Source organism: Hoplias malabaricus, chromosome 10 (genome assembly GCF_029633855.1).
Source record: "Hoplias malabaricus isolate fHopMal1 chromosome 10, fHopMal1.hap1, whole genome shotgun sequence".
NCBI classification, from domain to species: domain Eukaryota; kingdom Metazoa; phylum Chordata; class Actinopteri; order Characiformes; family Erythrinidae; genus Hoplias; species Hoplias malabaricus.
The window spans coordinates 32,011,581-32,025,239 of record NC_089809.1 but is presented as its reverse complement, the minus strand read 5'-3'; the positions used below and the strand labels follow the sequence as shown (position 1 = coordinate 32,025,239).

Below are 13,659 nucleotides of genomic sequence, written 5' to 3'. Positions count from 1 at the left end.
CTTCTACATAAGAGACTAGTTATCCACTGCTTTAATCTCTCTCTCTCTCTCTCTCTCTCTCTCTCTCTCTCTCTCTCTCTGGTTTATACCTTCACTTCTGACCACAGAGAGGCTAAGGTTCCTGTTTACTCATCCTCATCATGAAAGCAGCTCATCAGCAGGTCAAACACACACAGACGGAGCCAAACATGAAAACACACACATCATCACCCTGAACAAAACACTTTATTTATTTTTATTTATAATAACAGTTTTGCAGTGTATCAAGAGAGTTTTCTAAGTAACTTCAGTCTATGCCTCATGAAATATACACAGATGCATAATACACTCAGACACAAACAAACACACACACACACAGACATATATATATATATACACAGGCACAGGGCTCCCCTCCCAGCTAAAGGTATTCATAAACAATCCTGAAATGAAGGATCTGGAGAACATCAGCATGTGAAGAAAAACCTAGAATCAGCTACTTTCCTGCACAAGAGATTTATCAGGTTTATTTAGATGTCTTTAGAGATTTATCTTGTTTCACTTATGTTAAACCCAAATACCATGAAGCAGCAACTTCCAAATATAAAGGTCTGTTTGTTATAAAACATGTCAGCGATCCAGCGTGTTTTAACCCTCTGTAGAACAGAAATAATGAATTATCAATCAGTCCACTGAATGGTTATTGATTCGTCTTGTATAATAACAAACTAACAAATCATTGACAATTGACTGAAATAATAAATCTGGGAATTATACACAGCTATAATTCCCAGATCCATTGTTATTACTAATAGGGTAGGGCTGAATGACTTCTCTAATCAATATTGTGACCGTGAAGTAAATTGGGATTATTTTCTATAGATTAAGGTTGCTTTGGCCAAGACTAGATTATCCATTTATTGTGACAGTCATTGTGGTAATGTCCCCGTGGTATGTGTTTAATTGCATCTGAAAAAATATATATTGGTGCAACAGCATTATTCCCTTGAGTATTAAAGCACATTCAAGCTGCCTAAATTATATATTTATATACAAATATATACTACGTATGCTTGTTTCTGGTGGACAAATCGCAGAACGATCTGAACGCAGCTTTAGCCACTCATCAAGCTGTATGTCGTTCTGGGTCAAGGCGAGAATGTGGAGCTGCTAACAGAGCTAGCAGGATTTTTTTTTCTTGCTTACCAGACTGCCAATGCGTAAGATTTTCAGTGACCCCTGGTGGAGTCCAGACAGGTTTCTTTTTTATATATATATATATATATATATATATATATATATATATATATATAAAACCGTCTAAGAAAAAGTTGTGCCAACCCTTAGTTAAAGGGTGCAGGAAAAGCACAGAGTGGCTCATGGGAGGAGCTACATGTTATCTCTAAACATCTCTACAGTGATTGAGGCAGTGGTTCTATACAGGACTTCATGCATCGTTTATTGATAAATGGAGATTTTAACTCATTTAAATTGCAATTTCTATGTAACGAACATTTGAGAAATACTGAGTCACATGCTGCTGTTCCTGATTCAGCTCCATTTGGCAAGAAAGATGCAGCTGGGTCGACTAATGTAAACCTTAGTCCACATTTTGGAATCTAACATACCCACCCAACCACCCCCCTCGCATCTGGGTCCTCCCCACCCCTCCCTCCGCTGGCTGGTGACAAAAGAGAAAAGAGGAGAAAGCGGCGTTAGCAGCAGCGCCATGAATAGTTTCATACATATGCTAATGTGGGACACTGAGTAACACACAGGAATCAGAACATTTGGATTAATGTTTGGCTGGATGTGCACCACAGCGCTGTGTATACTGAGCAGGAATGATAGCACTGGTGTTTATTTTGTCTGTGTTTACCGCTGTTCTGTTGCTTTAAAAACTATAAATTTGGGACAAATGCATCTAACCTGAGACCCTTTCTTTACTTGAGTGCTTCTATAATAAGCAATGAGAAACAATGAGCCGGAGAAGAGAACATTTCACGTGAGGGCTCATGCGCTGAGTTGGAGAAACATGCTTTAGTTTTAGTCACAGATAAAACATACATATTCACAGATAAAACCATATTCACGTATTCTGCTTTTAAAAAGTGTCTGGAAGCAGCTACAACCTAAAAAACGTTCTTCAAATGATCTTTATTGAATTGTATTTCTATATGAAATCATGAAAAACACAGATAAAATGCAGTTTGAATGCACAAAGCTTCTTTTGTCTGGTGGTGTTCCTGTTGTGGGCTGTGACAGGGGCAGTGATGCGGTGTTGTGTGAGTGGGTGTTTGTACGAGTGGATCAGACCCAGCAGTGCTCAGAGTTTTTAAAAAGCTTAGTGTCACTTTCAGACTGAAATAATCCAGCAACCAAAAACGTCCTGCCTACAGCCTAGTGTCCTGTGTCCGCTGATGGACTAGTAAACGACCAACACAGTGTGCAGCAATAGACCAGCTACTATCTTTGACTGGACCAACAAGGTCAGTGTCTAATAGTGGACAGTGAAGGGACACATTTTTTTTTTTTAACAACTCCAGATACACTGCTGTCTGATCCACTCATACCAGTGCAACACACAAACACACCACCACATCAGTGTCATTTTAACGCTCTGTAGTGGTCCTGACCATTGAGTAACAGCAAAAAAAAAAAAAAAGTATAAGCAAGAAGTATGCAGAAACCATTGTCAGGAATCAGAATGGGGAGTGAGTGGACAAACAAGGTGGACATGTTAATGCCGATCTGTGTGTGTGTGTAAATGACTGAATAAATCCTTGTGGTGTTCCTCCTTTTCCTTGTTATTTTAACATTTTGTGTGAAAATTAAGAATTGTAAGTAAATCAGAATATGAGCAGAAGCCTGTACAATTATTTTCTTCAGCTTTTTAGGAATCGTTTTGGTCATAAATAAGTGAGAGGTGTAAAGAACAACAAAGCAGTTCATGCCAAAACATTACAGCAGATAGACATCAAAGGAAGGATGAGTTATTTCATGCGAAGGAACAAAACAGAACTGTGAAACTATGATATAGTAAGAGGAATGTGATGAAACAACCCAAATGTTGCTATAAATCTGTACATGGAAGTGAATAAATACTCTCCGCAACAAGGAAGGCCTTCTATGGATTCTTGTGAATTCACTTTTTCGGTGCATGGCTTGAGCAGGGCCCAGGCTTGATGTATGGCCGAGCGGGGCTGTCCAGATGATGTGTTCTTGAAGGAATGTGTCCTCTGACCCACATCTAGCCAGTGGGATAATAGGACGCTGAGTGGTCCAGAAAAGAAGGGCCTGTGTTTGAGACCCCTACTGTTTCTACACCCCTCCCAACTCTTTATCAGCACTGTTTTGTCCTGGGCTGCCCCTTGTGCCGGCCCAGTGTACGCCTAATTCATTCATTCTCCTTCACTCTTTCTTTTTCACTCTTTCTCTCCCTCTCCAGCTGCAGTAAGAAAGGCCAGCTCCCTTTCTCTTTTTGTGGCTAACCCCAGTGACACACAAGCTCCACACGAGTCCTCTGTTGTCCGGCAGCGGAGAGAGATGAATAGCAGTCGCCTCGGCTCGAGCAAAACGGCCGTTAGAATGAAGGTTGGACGCTGAATGGACTTGAAACTGAATGCAGGGGACAGATCACCTGCTCCACGCGAGGGTCAGAGAGTCCACACACTGCGCAAAACTGCACATGGCGAGAAATGCCAGTCATAGCTTCGCAGTTATGATAATTCCTAACAGTTCAGCTGCTGCTGAAAGCCTAAATGTTGTGGTGTCAGTGAAACCACTCTGATTTATTAATATGCAAGTCATATTTTAGTATTCATGTCACATGTGGTGTTGCACAAAGCCAAAATTGGGTACAGGTCATCACAGACCTCAGCTTCTCATCAGCTATGACACTACAGCAGTCTCCATCCAAAATAAAAACAGGTATTAAATGTCCTTATGAGGCTGATTATCCTGTCAGTGTGTCAGTGATTTCCTATCATTTACTTGGTGCCACTCACTGTAACTATATTTGTAAACCTAATTCCTAGTTGGGGTGGTTTGTGAAATGCAAATGCATAAAAAAAAGTGCAAATCCACTTTGACCATAAAAGCAAAAACAGTACAAAAAGATATTGGTTCACTTTATATACTACTTTGCTTTTTGTAAACACACTTATTTTAAAATTGCAGCCTGCCACATTTGTACATTTAGGCAATTTTAGAATCGTGAAATCCTCTAGAAACATCTTTAATAGGTGATGTAATCATCCTTTGTTGTAAAAGTAGCATCCAGAGAAGGACTAGGGCATGATTGAGGACGGGTCAAGGCTCCACACATCGCCAGCAGAAAATGCGGTATTTGAAGTGCAGTGAGTTGTAGGGATATTTACATATTTCACCCTCAGTGCTTCTAATATATATATTTTTATATATTATATTATATATTTTTTTCCCATTCAGCTGATGCACAAATTCGGCCATCCATTTTTCTAACTTATTAAAATGTATCTGTTTATATTGTTAAACTTTTTTTTCTGCAAAGTCAAAATAAAGCTTTTGTTTATGAATGCAAAATTGCCTGAGGACGGTTTGCCCATAGAGACACTGTTGTGTTTAGAAGAGTGAGCAAGAGGAGGGTAAATGGAGAAGAAACTGAAAAACGGCTGAAACAGATTGGAGAATGGCCTCTGGATCAGGGCTGTCTGGACTGAAAGGGGGGCTTTGTCCGACACAACAGAAGGGCCAACACGAGACGCATGCAGGACTGAGAAACGTGCGCACACACATCAGTGCATCCTCAATACCTAAGCAAAGCAGCAACATGAGAGATTTTAAAATAACAGCAAAAAGAATGTAACTGTCGCTAGTCCCAGAAACAAAAGGCTCAAGACCTTCAGGATGGGTGCAGACATTTCTGCCGGTCCAGAATTATCTTGAATGCTATTATGTGGCATTTTTGGAAAATTTCAAATATGCACACAGGAAAACTTTGAATCCTATTTTGTCTTTTGGGTGTTCAGGTGTATTTAAACACTTCCTCTGTTAACTAGAGCTGAGCTGTGTCCTAAAAACCTGCAAAATATAATCATACAAAACACTGAGATGGGGAATCATTTGAAATATATATGAGCCCATATCTTTGATTATTAGCTTGAAGCACGAGATAATCCATTGAACAGTGGAATATATTTTAGTCAAGTGGCTGTCTATAGATTGTTTTTTTTTATTTTTGCCGTGCATTTTTGAACATACTTTAAAAATAACAACCATCCTCTATGTCCAAACTTCATAAGGAATAAAGCAAAAGCCCCAAATAAGTTTTACATTTGCTTTCATTGAAAATGAAGTTTATTACTTTTTTTTTGTTATTTCTTATAAAGTTACCATTTTTAAATCCAGTTTACTTTTTTAGGAGGATGTTTGACAATGACAATATACATATCTATGTCTTACAATTCCAGTTTGACAGCGTATTATAATACAGGCCCCAATACATGTCCCAGACACAACAAGCCCATCTTTTACACCTCCCCAGAAAGCGAGAGCAGCGTCAGGTTTTAACAAAGAGCACAAACTAACCCTGACTGTTTCCTTAATAAACCAGTGGAGGAGAAACGGGGAGACGTTTGTGAGAAGTAAATTGGGATGTTTTCCGTAAGGGCCTAATTGTGTGGCTGGTGTTATGTTGAGGCGTCGAGGGGTGACAGCAGGTGAAAGCTGGGGTGTGTGTGTTTGGGTTTTTTTTTTAAAAGGAGAGGTGTGTGTGTGTGTGTGTGGAGGGGGGGCGCTAGAATTCAAATGTGCTCTCTCTCACTCACTCACATACACTCTCTCTCTCTCCCTCCCTCTTTCGGAGCACCGCCCTGCACTCACCAATTCTCTCTGTCCCTGTCAATCCTCTGTCAGAGCGTCAGGTAGTTATTGTGCCAGAGGCGGCCCACCTGATTATTTATTGAAAAACTCCTCGAATAAGTCCTTTTTTTTTTTTTTTCTTCTTCCTTCCCCCCCACCCTCTTTCCTTTCTTTCTCCCCTCCTCTTGCCAAGGTCAATGTTGTAGTGATGGTGCCGCTTGAGGGCTTCCCATCTCGACTTGGGGGGAAAAGCCATAGTAATAAGGCATATGACTAAAGAGGTCCTCATTGCAAATATTAAACTGCTTAATTGGAGGATGCGCAAATAAATAAGACAACATGAATTGTGTATAGCTGTATGGGCACAATGACATCCAAGGCACATGTAAGAATGTGGGTTACCTATTTCAGCCCAAATTACTATTTTTGTACAGCTTTTCAGTCCCTTCTTTTATTGCTAATAAAAAGCACTTGGACAAAAAAATATATATATATAGATGGCCTCTGATGACTAGTCCCTGCCTTCGGCGTGCTTTTCAACTTCCATATATGTTGCCATCGTCCATAAAAACGCAATTCTGCTCCTTTAGATCCTCCCGCACAAGGAAACGTATAGCATGGGCCTCCGGCCCGTCTCCCCGCCGCTCTGTGTACCATAATTGAATGTGGACGAGTGCAGGAGGCAGATGGAATATTGTAATAATAATAAACATTTATATTGCTCATTTATATGGAAAAATCTATAACCCAGTTCCCTGCGATCACAAAGGAATGAAAATATGACACAGACATGCTTGGGAGCACCGTTCACATTGGAAATGGAAGCAGCGTGTTCATCACCAAGCAGTTAGGTTTGAGAGGGAGCAATAGCAAAGATTGTTTTGAATGGGCGGAAACCTTTTTATCTTAATCTCAGGAGATGATGGAAGCACATATAGCTGCTGCATCCCACTCAACAAAGGAGAGGAACCTATCTGGGGCAACAGGGCAAACTTCTATTAGCCCTTCCTTAAGAGGTACAAACACCCATGGCACTTTATTGTAAAGAGGTCTGTCAAAGGTGTGTTTCTTCTGAATGAATTTGCCAAACCAGCTTATTCATTAATCTACATCGACTAATTGTTTAACCTTCTAGAGTTGGTGGAGAGTAGAACATCTCTCTGACCCCAGGTTACAGTAGGCTACAGTCTGGGAATTGTACAGTCTGGGTGGGGTGGGGTGGGGTGTGGAGGGAGAGGGGGCAGGATTTGGTGGACAGGCAACAGTGGTGCACCCCACCCACTTCCCAGTTTGGAAAAGGTTGTGTTTCCTTGATGGAAAATTGTCATTAATGTGCAGTGTAGAGTAATGTTTGTTTATATGAGCTCAAAATGAATCTGTCTTTTGATGCTGAGAATTCTAGACTCACAGAAAAGCCATTTTCTTCCTCCCTTAAATGAGAATAAGCCCCGTCGCTAACCACATGTACGTGCATACCCACCTCCAAAAAAATTATAAACTAGCAGTTACACCTCTGACCCAATGTAATTCCAAATGCATGTTCGATTCTCTCTTTAATCAATCTAATCAATCAGTCCAATTTCTCATTAAATGAAGATGGCCCACATTCTCCAACTCTGTGATGGAGAGGAAACCATTTAAGGGTCCAATATCCATGATTACTTTGAACCAAGACAAGCCAGTCAGTCAGATTCAGCCTTTCATGGATTTTGATCATCTCCAGAAGCAGACAGCATGAAAAGCGTCAAAGGCAGTGCACAAGCCTTGGGCAAAAGAAGCAAGAGGACCCTCCCAGTGAAGGGAGGGTAGGAGGGGAGTGTGCAGACCCCGTATCCCAAAAGCAGCCAAATAGTATTTTAATTTAAAAAATATTGCACTCATTTTATCGTAACCTGTGTAAAGGTGATTTGTCTTAAGTCAGAAGGGCGTTATTTCAATAAGTCACTGTGGTCATTCAGGCTGGTTAGTGCCGAATGCGAAAGAGAAGTAGAGTGGTAAAACCCCACCGCTCTGCAGAGAAAGGAGGAAAGTGTGTGTGGTGGGGGGTGTGGGGGGACCACTCCCTGCTTCCAAATGGAAATTAATCTCCCAAAAAACAGCCTCATCAGTATTCAGCTCACACATCCCACAAACGCACAAGGAGAGGGGGGAGGGATGGGAGCTGAGCCAAGTTCAAGCCCACCATATCTGTGCCACCACAACCCAACCCCAAATTTTTTTCCTTTCCCCCCCTTTTCCCTCCCTATCCCCTCACCCCTAAACTTCGGCAAGGGCTATTCACATCCAGCAGCCCCCACCTGCTTCGATTAACCATCAGCTCCCGTTGCTAGGGTGGGCTGTGCTCCTGGAGACGGCCATGGAGGCGGATAGGTGGGACCAAGCCTCCCTTTATGTATGTCAGACAGCTTTTAAAGAAATGCTCATACTCAGGAATAAATTATGGTCTGTATTATCATAACATGGCACAAGATTCAAGATCCATCCAAACCGGCAGGAACCGCTTCATGCTTTCAACTACCCCAAATTGCCCACTTGATGTGTTTTTTTTTTTTTAAACCCGCCACTCTTTTTTCTCCCTCTGCAGATGGGACTGTGTGATGGCTGTCTGACACCTACATGATAAATAGGTACAAGCAAAAGGAACATGGCTGCTAACCGCTGATACTGTACATGTCAAACCAAGTATGCTTCCCTGGCACCTCCTTATTAAAGTGAATTTAGGGGCAGGCATGGGGTTCACTGTGAACCAAATACTTTTTAGCAATTTAGGGATAAAATATGTCTTAATTGACTAAAGAGACACCAGAGATTTCTTATCCTTACCACAGATGCATGATTTATTGTCTGCAGAATCGAAATAAGGCTTTGTCAATGCCAAATAACTAGAGATGTCTGCAGACAGTTTTGCTTCTACCCAAATAAAATAATCACCCCCACCCACATGCACGCAGATGCCAAATCCAGTTTTTGAGCTTAACTGCAAAATTCCTGCCTCACCATTAGGTGCCAGAAGAGGACACACAAGAATAAAATCACAAGGAATTAACACACTCTTAAACTGGCTTCGGAGCTGCCTGCTGGAACATTTAAGCACAGGTAAAAACTGGTGTCAGCTCTTTCCTCTCCGTGACCACAGGAAGCTGAACTGTTTAGCGCTCACATCCACCAGATACACAGAAATGTGCCAGAACAAATGCCCACAAACCAGCAAACATTTGGAAACAACTGACTGAAGGTGGCTTTTCTGGTCTAAAAGCTTACACCTGAATATTTGAAATATTTCTCTGAGAGAAAACAAGTCCCTATGTGCTTTGTATGGTACCACAGTAAAAATGTTTACAATCAAGTCAAAACAGAAGGTATTAATATCTCAGCTTTAGGAAAGAGAGCGGGAAATGTATGTTTATCAGAAAATGACCCTAACTAAAGTCTCTATCTATAAAATCTAATCAAACCATTGCAGGATCCTGTTGTCTCTTTAGTCTTTATAAGCCCCTCCAGTGCAAATCAAGTTGATTTGGGATGGTGTTTCTACACGAAACGTATCATAAGCAAAATAAGATGCAAGCATCTCAAATCATGGATTCATATGTCATAAATCTAAGGAACCAATCCCATCAGCTTGCAGGTTGAGGCTTTCTAGATAAGTGTGAACTGCAGGTGAGCAGTGGAGGAGTGGGTGGAGAGAAGTGGGAGCTAATTGCTTATTCATATATTGAGTGATGAGTGAAGGAACTTTTAAAGCATTAGGGGATTTTATTTTCTCTGAAATAAATTGTAGTTTTTAATAAACAGAGGGGGGTTTTCTGCCAAAAAATGTTGTTTCCAGAGCTGTCACTGAAACACAACATCATTCCCACATGCATTTTCTCACACACCTTAGCTGGCATTCAGGTCTCTGGTTGGTGACAATCTAAAGTGGCTAAAATCATTCTTTGAAATTAAATACAAGATCATCAGTTTTGAAAGCTTCTCTCTTAATTTGTACTCTTTTAAAATGAAACCGAAACACTGAAAGAGCAGATAAACCACTGAAACTGTCACCCCTTAGGTAATGTAATTTTCTATCTAACTCCTGTCTAAATCTTCCTAATTTATTTAATTTATTTTGTTTTAAATACAAAAACAAGCCTGTGCTCCCTTGGTTTTTTCTGATTGACCACCTCACCTCATGCAGAACCCTGGTGGAAAAAATTCTGAGGTTAGCTTGGCTGGTTTTGGATGCCACTGGAAAAGAGCTGAGGGGCAGCCAGCGATGAAACTGTAGTCTGTTTGCCATGGGTCCTGTAATACACTGTTAGAGTATGACGAATGCTGCGCAGAAAGCAATGTATAACAGCTAGCCGAAAGAAACCTGTCAACAGGCAGCGGCAGAGCTTTTGTGCCGCTTCTGGGCCGAGAACGCCAGTAAGGAACTGGACAATAGACGTGGGGGCTGCAGGGCAGTGTGGAAAAACTGGCACATAATATAGTATTTTTAATGCAGTCTGGAGGAATGAGTTTTTACACACGACATATTTCTTTAAAAATGTCCCCCTAGTAAACTCCGAATTAAGCTAAACAGTGGGCACAGAAAAGGCTTTTTTTCTGCCTACAGAAAGCCTTGTATTAATGGCTGTTTTGTTTAAAACTTAATGAACTAAGATGGCCTTTGTTTTAAACACAGATAATTACATTGGTTTCCAAAACAAAAACACCCTTTTCTCTGTAGTGGTGTCCAAACCAGTAGGTGTGTCCCAAAGCAGATATAGACCAGTAACCTCAGACTTTTCTGACCTTCTGACCAAGCCTTTTCAGCATATGTTCTGTGTTGAGGAGCTGCTGCTTGTCACTTGTCCAGCGTCCTGCTCTAACTGAAAACAGACTCTGATTACAGCAGAAGCTGACACTCCTAGTTTAGGAAGAAGGTTAGATCTAGGCCCAGATGGCCCAGTGACAAGGGTGGAGTGCAGCTCAGCTGCAAATATCTCTCCAAGCTTCTCCTACCCTCAGTCTCTCACTGTCTTTGTTCTGTCTCTTCCTCTCTGTTTTTAACCCCCCCCCCCCTCCCCCGGGTGGTGCTGGATGTGAAAGGATGATTCAGCTGAAATAGAGGAGCAGACACACTGCTGTCACACAAGCACTGTAAAGCAAAGTCACAGAAGAGATCTGCCTAATCCTAGTTTCTCCTCAACATCTGGGTCAAATGTAAAGTCAAAGGAGGTTTTGTTACTCTCCTGATGCTCAGGTATGTCTCCTGATTAAGAGCCCAGGAGTCCCACATCTCCTACAGTTGAGCTGTGGTGGAGATCTCAGTAAAATCTCGCACTTCTCAGATTTGCTGAGATAAGACTCATGTTTGTCAACTGAACCAAAGACAGGAACTGAATGATTTCAGTCTACCCTTTGAAACAGTAAACCATTATTGTCATGTGGACCATGAGTATCTTATTTTTTGTCTACTGCTATTTATCCTGAGGAGCTTTAAGAGAATTGCTATTAAGTCACCTAAACCTTCATATGGCATCAGGCAGTCAGTCCCATCTCCCCTGAGCCGCCTGGGCTTTTGGCATTATTAGACATTTCCTTCCTGTTTCTTTCTCTCACAGAATTCACTGGGAACATTTGAGGAATGAGATGACACACGGCACCAAACGCTCCTCGCCGACAAGCCTTTCTTGTTTCCTCCCATCAACTTAGTCTCACATTGCAGTGAAGGCTAGCTGTTTAAGAGCCAGAAAGGAAGGGGAGCTGCAGCTCTCGACTAATGCAGGGGGCTGTTGGGCTTAGTGTGAGCTAATGATTACCACACATGAGAAAAGCGGAGTTAAGTGAGGCGAGATCAAACCGGGGGAAGCAGAAATGCACGGCTAGGGCCACTTTGCCACCACTGCTGTGCCGTTTGAATGCTTAGCCAGAAATAACAATACATAATGCATGAGCCTGAGTCTAGTCCAAAGACACAAGTCATCATAGCATTTATTATTCATTTCACACACCTCACGTGACGAGCTTTCAAACAAATGGATTTAAGTGCAAAGGGAATTTTTTCTCCCCCATATATATTTATATATATTAAATATGTTCCCCAGCTAAATGCATTTTTGATAATCCACATTTGGTGCATGGCAAAGAAAGGGTTAATTGGCAGTAATTAACTAGTGGAAATAGCATTAGCATAATTAAGGAATGAAGGCAAAAATGGAAGTGTTGCTTCACGGTGATTCTAAGTGTGTGTGTTCATTCACATCCAGCCCATTTTAATAAGCCCATAAAAGTGTTGAGAAAGCAAAGATTTCTTGAAACGTGTCTTCGCGAGTTCTGACTCATGCTGGACGACTTTGAGAGCCGAGTGTGAGAGTCACACACGTAACCTCGGAAAGGCTGGGAGAATTCCACACTGAGGTCATGAACCTCCTTTAAACCCAAGCAAATAAGAAAAAAGGCCTTTGATATCAAGTTCCAAACTGTTTTTTAAACTCCAGATGCTGCCGGCCTGAGGTCTCTCTCAGTGCCGTTCCCTCAGGGACCTCGCTTGAATGTGCATCATTCAGTCTAGCTGAAAAACCCTACTTTTTTTAAGCATTAATAGTAATTTAAACAGTAAATACACCCCTCCATGATTATCAGCCTCCTGGCAGTACACAGCACTCCCTTCCTGACTCTGCAACTGATCACTTCTAAACATCTGTTTCACCCAAGATCACAGCCTTATAAGAATTGGAGTTATTGCAAAGTTAGAGCGAACATTGTTTCGCCCTCATAACATGGATCACTTCACCGCAAAGCACTGGAAAAACTGAAGCCAGGTTTGAGACCTTATTCTGAGAGAATAAACTTGCAGACCAGTCTCTCCAGATGTGACTGACTGCAGGCTGAATGTGGTGTCCTTTTTCATGAAGATATTTGTAAGTGAAAAGCACTGAAGATCTAGGGCAGAGGTCATTAAGTCTGGAGCTTGGAACCAGGTTCCAGGCTGGGATTTGAAAATGCCCGATTGTTATGACACTAAAGCGGCAACTGCTCATGAACCTGACCGGCTATATAGTGAGGTATAGTGAGGATATTCCTCTAAGAAAGATTTCACAGTTTAGCCAGATAGCTCATTGTTTAAAAGGAAAGGAGCTATAGGACATTCTTATTGAACAATCCTCAACTTTGGGCTTAGAATTTCTGGCCAAATGAGAGAATTTTTTTCTAAAAGGATTAACGGAGGCTGCAAACCTATGGTGCTTTGCCACTGTGTGGGATCGGCTCGACTCTGATTTTAGCTGATCGCTATTTTCACTAGCACAGCTCCCCTGCAAAAAGGGAAATCCTGTCAATAACTGGAACCATGGCTTTGAAAACCACAAGAATGGCAATGCTAAAAGTTAGCCACTGTTTGCTCTTGTGTATTCACATGTTGTTTTTGTTTTTTGAACACGGTTCTGCGCCCCAGTTCTCACAGATCAGTTTTCCTTGTTGCATGTTTGGCTTTTACTGGACTTTTTTTTTTTGTCAGTCACCAACCCAAGGAGCATTTGAACCACTTGCACAACGGCAGCTCGTAACATTACCCCGAGGTGTTTATCAGATAAAAACAAATGTGAAAGCTGCTGTAACTTAAGAGATTTCACAAGAGGAGAGTTTGTGTGGGAGCTCAGCATTTCCTGGTGACTGACAAGTCTCTCCAGCCAGTCAGCATTGGGCAGGGCTTTTCTGTCAAAATTTAGTACCCTCTTGGCTCAGTTGTAACTGTAAGTGAGAAGGGAATAAAAGTACCTGATTCTAGGGACCAGGTACCAGATTTGATCAGTGGAAAAGCAAAAGAGCAGAGTCGAGACGTGTAGTTACATTCAGTGGAAAAACAACCTTACT

General features: G+C 41.6%; 2 long non-coding RNA genes across 5 annotated transcripts in view; one reads left to right on the top strand and one right to left on the bottom strand.

Moving 5' to 3' along the window:
• The window catches only part of LOC136708862 (uncharacterized), a 252,879-nt gene that overhangs the window by 143,272 nt on the left and 95,948 nt on the right, over positions 1-13,659 (top strand). The window contains exon 3 of one of the 4 annotated variants that reach the window (XR_010804399.1): positions 3,428-4,318. The exons of the other annotated variants lie outside the window; for them this stretch is intronic. This is a non-coding gene — a long non-coding RNA (uncharacterized lncRNA). Of the gene's footprint in view, positions 1-3,427; positions 4,319-13,659 lie in introns of those variants that run through there. 4 annotated transcript variants of the gene reach the window in all.
• The window catches only part of LOC136708863 (uncharacterized), a 103,237-nt gene that overhangs the window by 33,343 nt on the left and 56,235 nt on the right, over positions 1-13,659 (bottom strand). The gene's annotated exons all lie outside the window — the stretch shown is intronic.